Genomic DNA, 6,000 nt, shown 5'->3' with positions numbered 1-6,000 from the left:
GTGAGCTGCAAATATGGTTGCATTCAACATGTTGCATTGTGCAACCACAATCCACAATGATTCCCTGCACAAAGTGGATCCCAACCACTCTCATTAGTGTTGGATGGTAGAGGTTGGGAGAATAGTTGAGCCTGGTGCACACAGATACAGTCAACCACAGGAATGTAGTGGGCCGGGCATGGGTGGGAATGGGCATGCGTGCCCATTTTCATTTTGCAAAGAATTCTTTGGTGGTCCGTGGCTTTTGCCAGTCTGCCCCCCCCATGGGGTCAGAAGAAGGACACCACAGCGGGGGGGCTCCCATATGGAATTGCAGGCTGAGGGTAGTGGGCCCTGAATACAGCCCGCCTGTGATGGGAGAGTGGGTGGATTCTGGTATCATGACATCACTCTGGGGGAGGTTTATTCCCCTTTGTGTGGCACATAGGCAGGGGTGTAGTGGGGCAGTCATGTCATGCATAGTACAGTGCCTCCTCTTCTTTTTTAACGACTACACCCCTGGTCAACCACAGGCCTAAAATTAGCCTTACTATGCCAATCTCAGGCTATAAAAAAAAGATAAAACGACCTGTCATTTGGTAAACTTTAGAAGAACATGGAGAGCAGCTCCTTCCACTGAAACTTTGCATATATCTCTCCCCTACGGTCCTTTCAGATGGGGACTAGTATCTTCCCCCCGGTGTTTAAAATGTTGAGTAATGGAAGCTGATCTATTCCCCATGTTAAAGAACTGCCCCAAGAATAAATGTTTCTGGAGGCTGGTAGTCTCATATGCTATTTGGAAAACTTTTTTCTGCTAACCCCAACCTGGGCCAACAATTATATGACTGGTGACCAAAAAGTCAATTTTACACAGTGGATAGTTCAGGACCCTTCCACCTTAGGTCTCTTCTTAGAGAAATTACATGTATTTCAAATAGACAGGATAGAAGCATCTTTGGATAAAGAACTAAAGGCTGACCTCTTTGCTGCAGTATTGGGAGTCTTACATTGAAACCTTACCTGGCAATACCAAAAAACACATTGTATCCTCATTTGATCACACTTCTTTGTATGCTTATTGGCCTTTATTTAATGACCCTCCGATAGAGATCTAATTCAACCTTGTTTACCTATAACCTTTCTCATAGACCCTATTTAATGTACAGCGCTGCGTAATATGTTGGCTCTATATAAATCCTGTTTATTATTAATTATAATAATAGTCACATATTGTTTCTGAAAAATATACTATGTAACCATTGTACTTCTATGTATGCAATTGTTTGTATTAATTTCCTTTATTTTCTCACAAAAAATAAACATTTTAAAAAAGATTAAAAAAACTGTCAATATTACCTAAATAAAGAATAAAAAACATCAAGTCTCTTTCCATGGTCTAGCCAAATACTAACTTCTGACTTGAGCTGGGCTTTAATCAAGTGCCACTAGTAATGTTAAAGTGCAAGAGAATAGAAAGCTGAAAGCTGGAGTAATTAGGAATAACACTTTTAGTGCTGGTTATTAAAACTGATTTCCAAGAGACAGGGAAAATGTAAACCCAAAAACATGACTTTGCAGATTTTTCATTTACTGGCTCCTGTGCATCAGCATTCACATAGTAAGAGAATGCACTTATATGTACAGAAGACTAAATAATAATTACTATATTACTATATATTTATAATTATATTCAAAGTATATGTAAATCCAATTATTATTCCCTCATATAAAGTTTAGCATACTAATATAATTTTGAAAGTCATTATGCAGTTTTTATTAAAATAATATTACAATGCTTCTGAAGGACATATAAAACTTTTAGTTGGCACGCTGTGTTAATAAATACACTAATCATCACAGGTCTCTAATACTCTAATTTGCTTATTATTGAACCTCATGCGGTCATTACGTCATAGCTGTCATGGGTATCATATGATTAAGAACCGTGCTGGTTCAGAGTCAGCAGGGGACCAAAGCTTTCAATGAAGTCCAATCTGACAGCTAGCAGCGTGCACCTGTGGATACTGCTAGCTGTCAAATGTGAAATGCACATTAATATTCCATCAGAACGGTGATTAAGCCTAGAAAATATTATTCTTCAAAATGCCAGCTGGTTATGGTGTATTAAAAAACATGTTCTCAACATATCATCTAATAAAAAATATTAAAACATAAGGCGTAAAGGAATCCCTTTAAAAACTTTGGATCAGGTAGGTAGGGATTAACACTTTTACTCTTTTTTTTTTTTCAACAGAACATTGGAAAATTGGAACAAGCTGGAATATTTACCATCACCACTTGCTTTGGCAATAGCTGAAAATTTTGGATTTTCTTTTCAAATACAGTGGCCTTTAGAACAAATAGAGGGGGGACTTCAACAACAGAGACACAACTAGTAATAAAAACCTAACAAAAAACCTAACACTATTCAAAAGTTTGAGTTTGCATTTAAAAATTCAGCTAAAATTTAAATCCTTATTCTGTATTTCTCCTGAGCAGTGTATCCAAGGTGTAGGACATACATGGATGGTTCTATTCAACGTTCCTGTAGGTGGGACACCAGTAGGAGAATATATTTTCAGTGGCAGATTCAATACCACAACATGGTTTATTAGTCTGTGTGATTTTGTATGTGTTGTGTTGCATATTTTAAAGATGATTACAACCTAAATAGATACTGTGAACTTTCCGGAAAAAAAGAAGGTCCATACAACAAGGGGTGTAGCATACTGTTCCTTATAATTATTGATTGCCGATTTTCAAACATTTTCAAAATATACAGAAAATGTAAAAGCTGACCCTGAGAATAATATTGGGAGAATTTAAACTTTTAGCAACAATTTGTTGCCTAAAACTGTTGTTAAAGTTTAAATTTTCCCATTAAAAGTTTCATTGGGTCCATCGTTGTTATGTGATCTCCTTTCCAATCTCCTAGGACACACAGTTTAAAAAGACAATTGTGATTGTTTTTAAGCTGTTCCTTCCTCTGAATTATTTGCCGCGATCGCTGGCCGCGCGTACGTTCGCGCTTCCAGCGATCGCGGATTTCAATGATGAATCAGGGGCACTGTTTTTAAATAGGCCGCAAAGCGAAAAAAAGAAAATCATTCATTTTAGTAGGTCAGCAATTTGCCATTTAAATCACTGAATTAAATAATATTTCTACTACACAACAGTTCAGCACTGTTTATAACAATTCAATATCAGGACCAAACTTGCAAACTGACAAACCTCTGCAGATATTTAAATCACATCAAACGATCCAGGCTAAATCCTGCAAACATGCAAATTACACTTTGATGCAACAATCTTATTTCTAAACTGCAACCTTCACAGTACAAGAACTACTACAGTGAACGGTCAAAGTCAGGGGCCGTACTACCAGTTTATCTCTACTTTCCACTTTTTAACTGAGCTCCACTTTAATTCGACATAAACAGTCCTCTTTAAGAGGACAAAGGTATCTCAATGAATACAGCTGTATGGGTACCAGATTAGTTATATCACACAGCGCCTAGATGGAAAAGAAATGTAGAAATGTTGACAGAAGTAGGTCTTGGCTAAAGATCTAGAGCTATGAATTATCTAAGAACAAAGAGGCAGTGTATATACACAGCAGCCTGCTCAAATTTTATAATAAACCCTTAAAAACATATGATAGCTTTTATTGCTGTATTTTGGGCCAACACCTTTTATTTATGTATAACACTAATACTCAACTGATGGCCTTGGCTCTGAGTGGCGCTTTAAAAGCAGGCTGGTGCCCTTGTTACCCACTTTGGCCTACATTGTTGGTTAGAAAATAAGCATGGGTAAAATATTACATTTATGCTTACTGGCTTCTGCATGAGCCTTACACTAATTACTTTACAAAAAAATCAAATCGATGGTGTTTGACATGGGTGTGTTTGACACACTATGCCATTCATTTAGGGTTTACATGTACCTTGATGTTACCTCTGATAGCCCATTAGTTAACACTCTTGCCCTACTATAGCTATGGATGTTATTTACCATGACATTTAGCACTTCTGACTATTTTAATTCCATTTTTATTTTTGAAGAAACAAATATAAAAATTGCATTGCAGACATAGGATCAATCAGCGCTCTAACAAATACCCTTGGTTATACTTTATTATAATAGACAAAAAGTACATTTGTTTTACAAAAATTTGTTCTACTTAACATATATCTTTATTTTTTATGTATGGACTGAATGAAATTAAAAGGCACCCTGAACATCATGATAGGACGCTTCTGCAAGCACCAGCAATACAGAATTATAACGATATACTAAGACCAGCATTTTATATCTGAGTTCTTAAAAGCTCTAATGATGGATAGTGAATGACATTTAGAGCTAGGTTTTTTTTTTTATTTGTATAGTAAGCTAAAAAACCACTTCATATCCCTTAAATGTTATGTACTGCTACTCCATAGTCAAATAAAAGTGACAAGCCCAGGAGAAAGACAATCAGTAACTTTGCAAATAAAGATGATTTATTTGTCCCAATATATAACATTAATATATTTATTAACATACAAAGATGTACATTTTATTATAAAACAATACTGAATTGCATTGAAGTGACTGTCCCCGGGTTCAGTCTCCAAGTGTATTCCTGAAATGAGGAATCTGGGATGTCGTTAGTCTGCCTTAGACAGCAGGAAACTATTTCAGTAAAACAACCTTGAAAGGGTGAAAGAAAATTCTGAATATTTGGAATTTGGAATATTAGTGCTCCTATACTTACCTCTCTAGGAACTCATTTTTATTATTATTATACATTATTTTGTAGAGGTATTTAAGAGGTGAGGCCCATATCTCCTACTGTTCATAGGTGTCAGAGGAAAGAACCACAGCACAGGTATCCCAGTGTCAGTGCTGTAGAATATTTGGAATGTAAAAATGTTAGCAAAGGAAGCGACCACCACCGTCATGTAGAGATAACTAAGTATTATGATGGAGGGATGCCTATATTAGATGAGGCTAGGGGGATGAATTTGGTGCTCTACCAAAATCTCTCGACTAGCATTTTAGTTCAAGTAAATTTTAGTTTGAAAACATTGTGCTAATTTTTCTTTTCCTTCTATGCAATGTATTGATTAAAAAATAGTTTTATTATGTATTGTTTTTCTTCTTACATTGCTGTTGTAACCTGCTTGTATTTGGATCTCATCCTATATTTTATGGAGATGTGTCTCCTACCAGTTGTTGTCCTTGTGTGTGTTTTATTTGGAAAAAATATTGAAATATAAAACATTTTGCTACACTATATAGCTCTTTTTATGTTCATATATTTTTTCTGAACTTAATGCTGATTTTTATTATATATGAAAATTTGTTTAGATGTATTGGATCATCAACTACCAATTGTGATCCATCAAGTCCTAAAACACTGTATGGTGTATGCTGGACTGGATTATTTCTTATTTTGTCCTAATTCTTTCTGTAGTGGGAAGGTAATAATAAAAATGAGAATCTCTCCAATGTGAGAACATAACAGTGATATGGAGTTAAATTAATGACTGTTTTTACAGATTTTACTGGTATAGTTTATTTCCTAGTCTCAGAAAATATTATATGTTTTATATATGTATAAATGGCTAATGTTTAATGATTGCTAAGTGTGGCAGATTTGCTGTAGCATATGTTGTTGTATGGTAATTATTGTGCTCTTTACTGTAACAACTGCACCTAACTTTTATATTATGATCACTTTGGTAATTTTATAATCTCATGTTTATATAGTTTTAGTGTAGATAGCGCTTCAAACCAAGCTATTACTAATAAATACGTGCTAGAGGTACACATTTACAAATTACTTAGCATTTCTGCATTTAACTTAAATACATTTGTTGCTAGGTCCACTTTAAAACTTCAAGAGAGCTGAATTAGGCAGCAGACAGCTATAAACTGATATCAGCTATTAAAGTTAATTTCAGAAAGGACAAAATAATTTTCTGCATCTGTACATATTAGCGGGCCCCACTCTACAAAACAGTGTGGGCACTG

This window comes from Pyxicephalus adspersus, chromosome 1 (assembly GCF_032062135.1).
Source record: "Pyxicephalus adspersus chromosome 1, UCB_Pads_2.0, whole genome shotgun sequence".
In the NCBI taxonomy this organism is placed as follows: Eukaryota; Metazoa; Chordata; class Amphibia; order Anura; family Pyxicephalidae; genus Pyxicephalus; species Pyxicephalus adspersus.
The sequence above is the reverse complement of the archived record's forward strand: the minus strand, read 5'-3'. Positions refer to the sequence as shown.